Source organism: Bombina bombina, chromosome 4 (genome assembly GCF_027579735.1).
Source record: "Bombina bombina isolate aBomBom1 chromosome 4, aBomBom1.pri, whole genome shotgun sequence".
Lineage (NCBI taxonomy): Eukaryota > Metazoa > Chordata > Amphibia > Anura > Bombinatoridae > Bombina > Bombina bombina.
Window position 1 is genome coordinate 554,205,222 of NC_069502.1, and position 13,788 is coordinate 554,219,009.

The 13,788-nt window shown below is 37.5% G+C and overlaps 1 protein-coding gene across 1 annotated transcript in view; it reads left to right on the plus strand.

Annotated features, from left to right (window-relative positions):
* The window catches only part of NT5E (5'-nucleotidase ecto), a 218,406-nt gene that overhangs the window by 185,466 nt on the left and 19,152 nt on the right, over positions 1 to 13,788 (plus strand). The window lies entirely within an intron of this gene.

The window sequence follows — 13,788 nt, forward strand, 5'->3', positions numbered from 1 at the left end:
GGCACCAACTCTGGAAAGATCTTCCTCACGCTGTTAGACTTTCCCCTAATCAGTCTTCTTTTAAATACTCCCTAAACACATTTTTGATCAGAGAAGCCTACCACACAAATCAATAACAAATTGATCCCACATTTCCACTTACCTAATTATTGCCCTCATCTAACTTTGCATTAACATCATTCTCCCCCTTGCAGTCCTCACTTCCTGTTTCTCACTCTTCTAACCTTCAAGATTGTAAGTTGCTACCACAGGAATAGGGCCATCATCCTGTATTTGTTTGTCAAATGTTGTCTTGTCTCTTACTATATTGTATCATTGTTTTACAATATCAACCCATGAACAGTGCTTTATAAATACATTCTAATAATAATAAATAACCTTGTATTATCTGTTCTTATTGCTTATTAGCCAGTATTTCACCTAAGCTACAGGTGATTAAAAAGTTATATTGCTTAAGGCTTTATTATTTCAGGCACTTTAGTTGCAAACAAAATATTTTTTCATATATACTATTAATATATTCTCATTCCCTTTTATTACTAAAGTTGTGATAACATCATAAATAAATAGCTTTTCAAATATGGTTAATGGCAATTAAATCATGTGTAAAGGAATTCCTTTGTATACCTTTATAAATTACATATTTATAAAAAGCACTCAAAGATTTTGAGTATTCACAAAATGAATCTGTTGACGTAAACCATGCCTCACAAAAAGAGCTCTGAGAAGACTTGCCATCAAAAATACTTTCATTGCATAAAGCTCTAAAGGGTTACATAGTTATCTCAAAGAGCTTATATATTTTTCTGTCCACTGTTAGAGAAATTGTCTATAAATAGATATGATATAGTACCGTGGCTGCTCTTCCTAGAAGCGACTATCCAGCCAAGATGACTCAAAGGGCACACTGCACAATTCTCAATGAGGTTAAAGCGAATCCTAGACTGACAGCTAAAAACTTGAAGAAATCATCGGAACTGGTTAACATCTCTGTTCATGAGTCTATTAAACAGAAAGCATTAAAAATGCAGAGTGTCCATGCCAGGACACCACGAAGAAAGATTTCCCAAAAAAACATTGCTGCGCGTCTGAACTTAGCCAAAGACCACCTTGAAACCCCACAACGGTACTTAGAAAATGTTTTGTGGACTGATAAAACTAAGGTTGAGTTGTTTGGGAAGAACACACAGTACTAGGTGTAGCGTAAAAAGTGCACAGCATACTAACATGAAAACATCATCCCAAAGGTTAAGTATGGTGGAGGAAGCATCATGATTTGGGGTTGATTTTCTGCTTCGGGGCCTGGACCACTTGCCATCTTCGAGGGAAAATAAATCCCCAATTTTATCAACATATCCTACAGGATAATATCAGGGTGGCTGTGTGCCAGCTGAAGCTCAGTAGAACTTAGGTGATGCAGCAGGATAATGATCCTAAACATCAAAGTAGATCCACAACTCAATAGCTTCAAAAAAAGAAAGTCCACCTTTTGGAGTGGCCCAGTCAGAGCCAAGGCCTTAACCCCATAGAGATGCTGTGGAATGACCTCAAGAGAGCTGTTCATGCCAGACATTCTAAGAATATGGCTGAGCTGAAACAGTTCTCTAAGGAAGAGTGGTCCAAAATTCCTCCGGAACGTTGTGCAGGTCTAATTCGCAGCTACCAGAAATGCTTGGTTGAGGTTATTGCTGCCAAAGGAGGATCAACTAGCTATTAAATCCAAGTGTTCACTTTGTCTACAGCACTGTAAATGTTTAATGGGATGTGTTCAATAAAGACATGAAAAATTATAATTATTGGTCTATTAATAGCTAAAGTACATTGTGTTTGTCTATACTTTGGCTTTGATGAAGATGAGATTAAAGATTAATTAATAAATAAATTAATGCAGACAACCAACTAATTCCAAAGGGTTTGCATACTTTTTCTTGCTACAGTATATATAAAATAAGGCACCAAAGGGAGAACAAACTTGCATAATGTGATTTAAATTTGTAGTTAGTTTGTAGTTTACCTCGTTATCTATTAATTGCAGTAATAGAAGTGATGTATTAATCTTAAAGCTTTACTTCCATGCCTCTTTAATACCAAGCATTTAGCAGTGAGTTAAAATGAGGGGCTAAGTATTTATTCAGACAACTGTGAGTGTTGTGATCCTTCAGACTTAGACAATAAAGGAACATTTGTAGCGAGAGAACTTGTACTATCATATGAATAGAAAAAACTACACAGCTGTTAGATTTACGTCTCTAAAAGAATATTAACAGATGCCAATGTGACTGATTAGTAAAACATGTGTTGGGTTCATTCCTCTGAAATGTACTTTTGTGTTTAAAATAAGAACATTACTATCTAACAAACTTTTGGCAATGACTAGGAGCAATTATGAGAATGTAATTTTGATAGGAATGGAAAAAAAATTGCAGGTCATTTTTTTTGCCAGGAATCACTGATTGCAGTGAAGTCACAAAAAAAAATAAATAAAATAAGCAGAACAGATCTACTTAAGTATAAACTGTTTAGCACTGCTTGCATTCATGCACTTTCTAGGTTCTGCCTAAACCAACCATCGTAAGGAAGTTGAATGGAGCTCATTCTCATGTGTAATTTGTAGAACACACTATATTTACTGCTTCTATAGGCTTAAATTAGGATCTGTAGACTAAATAGACTTGTTCTTCCAAATCTTTTTTTTTTTAAAACATGGCATCTGCTCTAGTGTCCCCTTCCATGTAAATAGCTTTAAGCATTTTTTATTACATTTATATGATAACAAAATGTCATTGGCCTTACATATGTCTGCATAAATTAGGTATGAATGAAAGGGAATGAACTGGAATATGTGTGAGTTCATCCACCACTGCCAAGAAGAAAAGAGTGAAAACAAATCACAGCTACTGGAATATTTTTTAAAGGGAACAGAATATTCATAGACTGTTCCATTTCATAAGAAAGTGCTTTGACTATGAAGGGTAATGATTCATTTCCAGAGGAAAAAAAAAATGGCATTGGCCCATAGGTTTAGTAACTAAATTTAATGATATTAAACACTTTCGCATTTAGATGAAGTAATGCTTTGGCATGTAGCGCTGCGGAATCTGTTGGCGCTCTACAAATAACCGATAATAATAATAATAATGTAACCTTTTCATAACTTATTAATATGTATCTTGTTCATTCCTACATATTTTGAATATTGATTGCCTTTTTATGACATCAGACTAACTGTACAATGCCCATGTATACCATTTTACTTTGTTGTATATTTATATGATGCAGGTTAACCCAACATTATCAGAACTTCACAAAACTTTTAGTTCACAGAAAAGTGTATCCGTTGCATAACCAGGAATTTTCCATTTTTATGAAATTATAAAAATACGTTTTAATTATGGAATATATATATATATATATATATATATATATATATATATATATATATATATATATATATATATTGTTCTTTAATTTTATCAGATATTTCTTTAAATATTTAAAAATGTCTGTATAGCATAGACTTAATGTCAGAATAATTATAAGTTGTAGTAGTATATATTGTAACAGGACCCCTCCTAAGTAAACTCCCTATTTTTACAAGGTTAGAGTTCACATATACACTTTGAAACTGTGGAAAGAATGGACTGGAAGTCTTAAAGGGTCATTATAGTTGAAATCATATAATCTTACCTGTTAGAGCATGTCATTTTAAGACTATCGACCCTTCAGCCCTGTGTGTTTAACCCCTGCAATGAGGTTAAACACATAGTAGAAATACCGCTCAGGACTTGCAATGCTCTGCTGGTCAAGAGTGAAAATGCTGCTGATCCAGTCCCATTTAAGTAATGTGACTAGCACTGCTGATTGGTTGTAAATACACAAAAACATTTAAAAGAAAGCTGTCTGTTTTGAGAGGATGCACTCATACACATTCACTCTAATTTAAAGAAAGGTATTTTTCTCATGGAAGTATCCTAACAGAAATCCAGTATTAAAAATAGCTTATTATCAAAAGCAATGTCCAAAAAATATATGAATGAACTGTAGATCTGCATCTAAACAGGCTGTAACCATAGGCACACGACAAGCGAAAGTTAGAAGCTATTCTGCCAAGCTTAGGAGAAACAAGCTGCGTTCTGCCTGCAGACATCATTAACACCACCAGTAGTTGGTCTATAAAGGAACCAGAAAAAAAGTAGTATAGGAGAAAAAAAAGTGCTAAATCAGCGTAAACCTAATGCAAATAACCCCTGAATATCAGGTATTTAATCTGTCTCTTTAATAAAGGAGAGAAAATAGAAACACAAAAATATATCTACCTGTGTGACAACAAATGCGGATCAATTGTTATTAATCAGCAAAGCTATAAATGATATAGATCATAAATGCATATATTAGGTTCTATTTAACCTGCTTAAAATTTATTATAAAAATTCTATACAGATGGTAATAAAAAGCAATGTCAAATAGAACCAAGTAAAACTGAAATAAAAGACGATTCTTATATGGGTGGCTAACCTATACATATAAAATCCTTAAAGACGTCTTATTAGATAATAGTCTTAAGTTCAAATCACACTGGTTACTGTGATAGTGTAATGCTCGTGGGATTTTCCTCTATCAGACCAAACTTGGCTAATAGTGTTTTTATCCCGGCGTCAAGTGAAATGATAGGAAATATCCCAAAGCAGAGAGTTTGTAAAATGAGGTAAGCAGTACTCACAGTAGGCAGTGTAGTCCTTGGTGGCAACAGGAAGACAATCCAGCAGTATAGCAGTTCAGGGGTAAACCAATAGAAGGACCAGGAACAGGCAGGATCCAGCAGTTCAGGGGTTAAGCAGGCAGAGTGGTCAGACAAGCAGAGTTCAGCAACAGTATAGCAATCCAGCAGTTCAGGGGTTAAGCAGGCAGAGTGGTCAGACAAGCAGAGTTCAGCAACAGTATAACAGTCCCGCATAAAGTAAAATAACACCCAGGAGCACACTAAGCAACACCTATACTTGGGCAGTGAAGATAGTAAGTGAAAGACTTACATAGGCACAAAATTCGCACCACAGGAGATCCAGACTGGCTTCAGAGGGGGAGAGACGTGCAGCAATGACATTATCGCCGCACGCTTACAGGAACCGCTGCATCCCTGGCAACAGCCAGAGTAACAACTGCTGTGTCCCTGGCAACAGTCAGAGCGGCGTGCCGTGACATAGTCCCCCCTTCAAGGGTTCCCTCTAGGAACCAGAGTCGGTTTCAAAGGATGAGTAGCATGGAATCTGGAGACCAATGATGGAGCATGTACATCACAGGGTCTGAGCCCATCATCCTTCTTACTGATGAAAAAGAAGCCAGCCCGGCAGGAGAAGAGGAAGGGCAAATAAAACCTTTAGCTAGGTTCTCTTGAATATAGTCCTCCATGGCCTTTTTTTCAGCTTTGGAGAGTGGATAAGTCCTCCCTTTAGGAAGTGGGGCTCCAGGTGAGAGGTCAATTTTGCATTCGTAAGGATGGTGGGGTGGCAGCACATCAGCTGCTTTCTTTTCAAACACATTTGTAAAATTTGCATATACTGAGGGAAGACTTGAAGGGATCAGTATACTCACTATGGGGATGTGGTGTAAAGGAGTAACCTTAGCCAGGCAGGAGTGGAAGCAGGAAGTACCCCAGGAGGCCAACTGTCCCTCAGTCCAGTCAAATTGCGGGTTGTGTATATGAAGCCAAGGAAGACCAAGGATGACAGGCTGTGCTGAGGAAGGAATGACATTGAACTGCAACTGTTTGGTATGAAGGGCTCCTACAGTCAGAGTTAGGGGTGCAGATTCAAAATAGATTAACCCTGATCCAAGGGGAGTGCCATCCAGAGTAGTTATTTTGAGACATTTTTTTTTTCTGCAGAAGAGGCAACCCTGCCTGAATCATAAAACAGTGATCAAGAAAATTTCCAGCTGCCCATGAATCAATGAAGGCTTGAGCATGGACAGAATTCTGAAGGAAGGTAAGGGTAACAGGTACCAGGGTCCGAGAGAATTGAGGGGATTAAGTAGAGGCCACGCTTAAAGGTACCCCAGTTTTATCCTCTAAGCATTGCCTTTTCCCGGCAGAATATCACAGTTCTTTAGTTGGTGTGAGTTAGAATCACAGTAGAAACACAGTCTCAATCTCCTTCTTCTGTGTCTTTCAGATTCTGTGGGCTTGAGGGAGGAGAGAGCCACAGGTTCCTCTACCGAGGTAACTGGATGTGCTGAAGGGGAAGAGGATAGTCTAGAGACTGGACGAGTAGGAGGACAAGAGGGAAGGGTTCTATGAGTTCTGTCTCTCTCAGCTTTTCTCTCCTGAAAGCGAGAATCTAGACTGATACAAAGTGTTATGAATTCATCCAGGGAAGAAGGAACATCACAATAAGTAAGCTCATCCTTGATGCGCTCAGGCAAACCTCTCCTAAAGGCCGCCGTGAGAGCTCTGCCATCCCAATTGGTCTAAAGTGCCAAGGTGCAAAACTTGATGGCGTATTGTGCCACAGATCTATTGCTCTGGTGGAGATCCAAGAGAGAGTACTCTGCAGCAGAAGCGCAGCAGGAGGTCCCAAACACAGAAGATAAAGCAGAAATGAAGGCATCAACATCGTTCAGGAGTTGAGCACTCTGTTCCAAAAGGGGAGAGACCCAGGCTAGGGCCTTGTCTTTCAATAAAGAAATGATAAAAGTGACCTTTGACTGATGAGACTGGAAGGTGTGAGGATCATTGCGAAAGTGCAGCCTGCACTGGTTGAGAATACCCCTACAGTCAGTAGTACCATCATACTTGTCAGGTAATGGTATCCAGGGCATACTTCCAAAAGCAGGGGAAGAAGCTGCAGCACTAACAGCAGGGACCGGCTGTGTAACAACAGGAGCAGTGTTCTTCTCTGCAATCAGTGAGGAAAGCATAGTGGTTATAGCCTCTAGTTTAGAATCCAAATTCTGCAAGTGCATGGTATGGGTTCCTAGCATCTGTCCTGGAAGAGAGACTGCTCTTGCTACCTAATTTGGGTCCATGGCCCAAGTATAATGTAATGCTCATGGGATATTCCTCTATCAGACCAAATTTGGCCAGTAGGCTTCTTATCCCGGCGTCAAGTGGAATGATAGGAAATATCCCAGAGCAGAGAAAGTTTGTAAAATAAGGTAAGCAGTACTCACAGTAGACAGGGTAATCCTTGGCAGCAACAAAAACTCAATCCAGCAGTATAGCAGTTCAGGGGTAAACCAATAGAAGGACCAGGAACAGGCAGGAGTCAGCAGCAATAGGAAATCCAGCAGTATGACAGTTCAGGGGTAAACCAATAAAAGGACCAGACAGGCAGAGTTCAGTAACAGTATAGCAATCCAACAGTTCAGGGATTAAGCAGGCAGAGTGGTCAGACAGGCAGAGTTCAGCAACAGTATAGCAATCCAGCAGTTCAGGGGTTAAGCAGGCAGAGTGGTCAGACAAGCAGAGTTCAGCAACAGTATAGCAATCCAGCAGTTCAGGGGTTAAGCAGGCAGAGTGGTCAGACAAGCAGAGTTCAGCAACAGTATAGCAATCCAGCAGTTCAGGGTTTAAAGTGACAGTCTACACCAACATTTTTTTTATTTAAAAAGATAGATAATCCCTTTATTATCCATTCCCTGTTTTTGCATAACCAACACAGTTATTTTAATATACTTTTTACCTCTGTGATTATCTTGTATTTAAGCCTTTGCAGACAACCTCCTTATCTAAGTGCCTTTGACAGACATGCAGTGTAGTCAATCAGAGAAGACTCCCAAATAACTTCATGGGAGTGAGCACAATGTTATCTATATGACACATGTGAACTAGCACAGTCTAACTGTGAAAAACTTTCAAAATGCTCTGAGCTAGGAGGCGGTTTTCAACTGTTTAGAAATCAGTTTGAGCCTAGCTAGGTTTAGCTTTTTAAAAACACCACCAAGGGAACAAAGCAAATTTGATGATAAAATTAAATTGGAAAGTTGTTTAAAATTGCATGCCCTATTTGAATCATGAAAGTTTAGTTTTGACTAGACTGTCCCTTTAAGCAGGCAGAGTGGTCAGACAAGCAGCGTTCAGCAACAGTATAGCAATCCAGCAGTTCAGGGTTTAAGCAGGCAGAGTGGTCAGACAAGCAGAGTTCAGCAACAGTATAGCAATCCAGCAATTCAGGGGGTTAAGCAGGCAGAGTGGTCAGACAAGCAGAGTTCAGCAACAGTATAACAGTCCAGCATAAAGTAATACAACACCCAGGAGCACACTAAGCAACACCTATACAGTGAAGATAGTAAGTGAAAGGCTTACAAAGGTGCAGGATTCGGGTGACAGGAGATCCAGACTGGCTTCCGAGGGGGAAAGACGCTCACAGGAACCGCTGCATCCCTGGCAACAGCCAGAACAACAATCACCACATCCCTGGCAACAGCCAGAGTACCGCGGTGTGACAGATAGTTGTTATATCAATAAGAAACCTCCAGTCTCTCCTTGTATGTCACAATTATTCAAGCGAGCAAATGCAGACTGTATATTGTTATAATCCTTCAAAAGTCCTGCACAAGTTGAAGTACTTATTTTCTGCCATTGCTGTGCAAACACATAGAGCAGTCCTGGAGCCTCCGCCTTACTTGTAAATCCCTCTAAGCCTCCATAAGCTTGAAGCTTCTCAATCATGCGGGGGATCTTCCTGAGGCGTTTTTCCGGCTCTGCGGTCTTACGGGTGGTATTGATTGATTTAGCGCTTTTTTTTCTTCCTATACTACTTTTTTTCTGGCCTTTTATTGGTTACATTGAGGGAAGTAACCCTGGAGAATTAGCATACCTATTAACTGGAATTTAATTGCAGTGCAAGAACGAATTAACTACACATAGATCTATAAAGGAACCAACAGGCAAACTCAAACATACTATTCATAGGAAATGACTGAAAAAGGAAGGAAAAAGAAAAAAACGGAAGAAGAAAAGGAATCAGAGTAGAAACAGGGAAATAGAGGATACTACAGTTATAAAGTATTTTAATAATACTGGGGATACAAAGATAAATTGAAAAAACTGCGACCGCAAACATCAGATCCTAAAAACCTGATCAAATATGAGCCAGCCACAGCACATAACTACAGACATTTATACTCTAAATACTAGGTTGGTCACAGAGACACATGCTACAGGTATTCCTGGCCGATAATCTGGAACCTCTGCATCGGTCTGGGTGATGTGTATACGGCAACACTAGTTAAACACTTTCACACACAAATTAATTTCGGCCCGTGGACAGGCCTTTTTCAATGTGTATGGTATGAATGAAGATGGTATCCCTTTTCTTTTCCTTCTTCTTTTTTTTTTTTTTTTTTTCTTCCTTTTTCAGTTATGTGAGTCAATATATAGTAGTAGGGCAGCACCTAATTGAGTTTACCTAACCTTAGGCTCTCTTGGTTTTCTTAACTTTTATACACACAGTGACAGTTATACTTGCATTATTATTCATAGGAAATAACCATACTTGAAAATAACAATATGCTGTGGAATTAATAGTGGACCTATACAACTGAGGGCCCTGGTGCAAAATATTGGGCCTCTAAAAGGTAAATCAATAGTAAGCAGTAGTAATAATATACACAGTGCTCTGTATAATGATTTTGGGGATAAATAGATAGATAGATAGATAGATAGATAGATAGATAGGACGGACCTTCCACCTGCACTTATAAAAGGTTCCCTTGCATTAGGATGGTACACATTCTGCACATGCTGTATCAATGGTAGTTCTGTCCCTGTGTGAAATGGCCACATCAGTTTGTTTTCAAATCTGCAAAGGAGCAAGTGGATATGAGGCATCATTAAAGAGACTTCATGATTTTCTACCATGACTAAGAAAAAGCAGCAATTATGTTATACGTTTCCATTGCAAAATGTATTGTAAAGCTGTTTAAATTGGGATCAGTAATAATAAGAAGTGCATGGCTGCTGTGCACAATTCACAACTTTATTTTCATATACATGTGTTTTTCTATGAGAGTAATAAGTGTTTTGCGTATTTCGACATAATCTCACCACCTTTTAATTTGTGAGAGAAAAAAAAACAAAACAAAAAAACAGTAAGAGCTGCAGGGGGAGGAAATGTTAAGGGAATACGCCAGACCTGGAGGAGATATTTCAATTTCAGTTATACCTATGGAATACCTTTGTTCAACCTACTAGCAAAGGCAAGGAAACTCACTTTACAATAAGGAAAATAATACACAAAATTTTGTATTAGAAATACAAATTTCACAAGATTTTTTGCATGTGCTTTGTAGTTTCATCACAATTACTATTTGAATTCTGAATATTTTTTGTGAAATTTCAATATGAATTTTAATTTTCCCATAAAATACGATTTTTTTCGCACAATTTCATTATGATTAAACATTACAATTTTTATTGTGTATTTTTATTTCAATATTTAATTCATTTTACATGATTTTTAAATTACAATTTTTTGGGAGCCCTGTTTTAATGTATGCACCACCTTCACATACTTAAATTCAGGGAACATACCTTTACTAAACGCACTGCTCTCCAGGTAAAAACTCAAGATAATTAGGACATGGGCTTCATACTACTGGTGAGATTTCTTAGAAAATCTCACAAGCACATAGAGTTTTAAAGAATCAGGCCCTGAGAGAACCAGAAGAGATCAGGGGTATACTTTTTCAGTGTGCCCAAGGGACATAAAGGCTATAGACCAAGCAATGTATTAGCGTGATCAGGTAGGAAAGTTTTCAGCAAGAAAACCTAAATCATTACCCCACCTCCCAAATCCAAGGCAGAAACCAATGATGTAAACATGTGACACAAGTACAACATGAATCAAACTGAGCATATATCAGGTTTTACATTAATGTCAATCGCTAAATTTGCTACATTAATAACGTCTGTAACAATGCTGGGAATGTGCAAAACAATTCTGGGAAACTGATTTGTTAAACACATAGGTATATGGATCTGATGAAAATGGAGATCTGGTTGGATGGACCCTTTGCAGTAACGAACATACAATCTTTTTACTTCTGTGGAAAATAATAAACTCTAACTGCAGCATTGCTGTAACCTGCACTTCCTCACTCCATATAGATAGAGTCAGAACTAAAAGCTTTGAGGAAAAACATTTGGTTGCCAAATTGCCGCTTTAAGGGAATGTTCTATTATAAGAACCCTGACATATGTATTTTTCATATGTCCTCCTTAAAGCAGCAATATGGCAACCCCAGGTATATGTGGCAGGAAGAGAAGAGATGAAGGGCGCTGTTAGACGTTTACACTTACTGCAAGAAGTAGAAAGGCTGAATCCTCCACTGGGATGTTTTTGGTTAGGCTGTTCATGAGTCTTTTGCTGTTTTAAAGGGACATTAAACACTAAATAAAAGCTAGATAGAATGATGCATTCAAAGAAAAGATTAGTCTGAGAATAACATGTAGATGCATTGTTTTAAATTTCATTAGCTCTTTAAATATTGACAAAATAAGAATAAAGTTTTAGTGTCTATAAAACAATGGGAGCTTCCATGTTGTAACCTATGTTACCATCTCTGCTGTGGCCAATTAGGGACAGTTGTAAATAGGTCACTAGAGTGTGCAGCCAATGGCTGTGTGGAATATAACAGTGTTCTGAACTTCCATTTCTAACAGGAACTGAAAAGCTCACAATTTCAGAATGGAATTACAGGAAAAGGGGACAAAATTAATAATGAAAGTATATTGCAGAGTTTTTTTTATATATACAATCTATCATTTTATATCACCATCTCAAAGTGTTTAATGTCCCTTTAACAATCTTACAATAAAAGGGAAGTTTTACTTTATCATTCTCTTTCCATTTTTGATTTAATTCCTTTTATAAAACTAGTACTTGAATATTATGGGGCATATTTAACAATGTGCGAGCGGACATGATACGAAGTAGCGTATCATGGCCGCTGCCCATCGCTAAATGCCGGCAGCATACTCTGTCGGCATTTATCACTGCACCAGCAGTTCTTGTGAACTGCTGGTGCAATGCCGCCCCCTGCAGATTTGCGGGGGGTGTCAATCAACCCAATCTAATTTGATCGGGTTGATTTCTGTCCGCGGCCTCAGAGCAGGCGGACAAGTTATGGACCAGTGGTATTTAGAGCGCTGCTTCATAACTTCTTGATAACTTCTGGGGCCTCAAGCTTGATAAATATGCCAATATGTCTCCATTGTAGTATGAACTTAGGAAATATTACAAAGTTTTACAAAGAATGCTAGGAATGTACCTTGGAATTTCCTCTGTCACAATACAAGATTAATTGTAGAACTCTTCTGTAATAGCTTTGTTTTACTGAGGACCTAACATAAACCTGGTTAATATAAACCTATAATGCTAGCAAACATATGCACTGAACTTTATACTATATTCTTCCAAAACTGAGTTTCAGACCCCCCACATTAACTGACATGGTGCAGACACAGGTCAATTATATTCCAGATGAAAAGCAAAAACTTATAAACAACCTGGACATGAAACCTTATTTTATTTCCCAGCACTGCGAGATCTCTCTTATTTATGTATGTGAAGCAGAGACAAGCCCAGTGCGATATAGCACTGCATGCTATGAGAGTTTTGTTACACTTTGTGCTTTTATATTTTATAATACTATATATGTCAGATTGTGTCCTTTCAGTATTATTGGATTTAAAGAGATACTAAACCACATTTTTTTCTTTAATGATTCAGATAGAGCATGCACTTTTAAGCAACTTTCTAATTTACTCCTATTATCACATTTTCTTTGTTCTCTTTATATCTTTATTTAAAAAGCAGGAATGTAAAGATAAGGAGCCAGCCCATTTTAGGTTCAGCACCATGGTTAGCCACCTATAAGCAAAGATAACCCAGGTTCTGAACCAAAAATGGGTCGGCTCCTATGCTTTACATTCCTGCTTTTTAAATAAAGATAGCAAGATAACGAAGGAAAATTGATAATAGGAGTAAATTAGAAAGTTGCTTAAAATTGCATGCTCTATCTGAATCATTAAAGAAAAAAATATGGGTTTAGTATCCCTTTAAGCTTTGCACTTTCTCATATTTTAAAACATTTAAATTTTGATCTAGCAGTGACTTTACACATTGCTTTGAAAGTTTCTGTGTTACTTTTAATAACTTAGGTTCATACTTTGTATATTTCTGTGTATCTTTTACAAATTACATTGCACCTTGTATAATATAATAGGGTACAGTGTCACTATTTCATATCACTGTTCCATACAGTTAAAGCTCAGTTCCAAATAGAGTTAGAGTAGTACTCTAACTCTATTTAGAACTGAGCTTTAACTGTTAGTACTCTAACTCTATTTAGAACTAAGCTTTAACTGTTAGTACTCTAACTCTATTTAGAACTAAGCTTTAACTGTTAGTACTCTAACTCTATTTAGAACTGAGCTTTAACTGTTAGTACTCTAACTCTATTTAGAACTAAGCTTTAACTGTTAGTACTCTAACTCTATTTAGAACTGAGCTTTAACTGTTAGTACTCTAACTCTATTTAGAACTGAGCTTTAACTGTTAGTACTCTAACTCTATTTAGAACTAAGCTTTAAATGTTAGTACTCTAACTCTATTTAGAACTAAGCTTTAAATGTTAGTACTTTAACTCTATTTAGAACTAAGCTTTAAATGTTAGTACTCTAACTTTATTTAGAACTGAGCTTTAACTGTTAGTACTCTAACTCTATTTAGAACTGAGCTTTAAATGTTAGTACTCTAACTCTATTTAGAACTGAGCTTTAAATGTTAG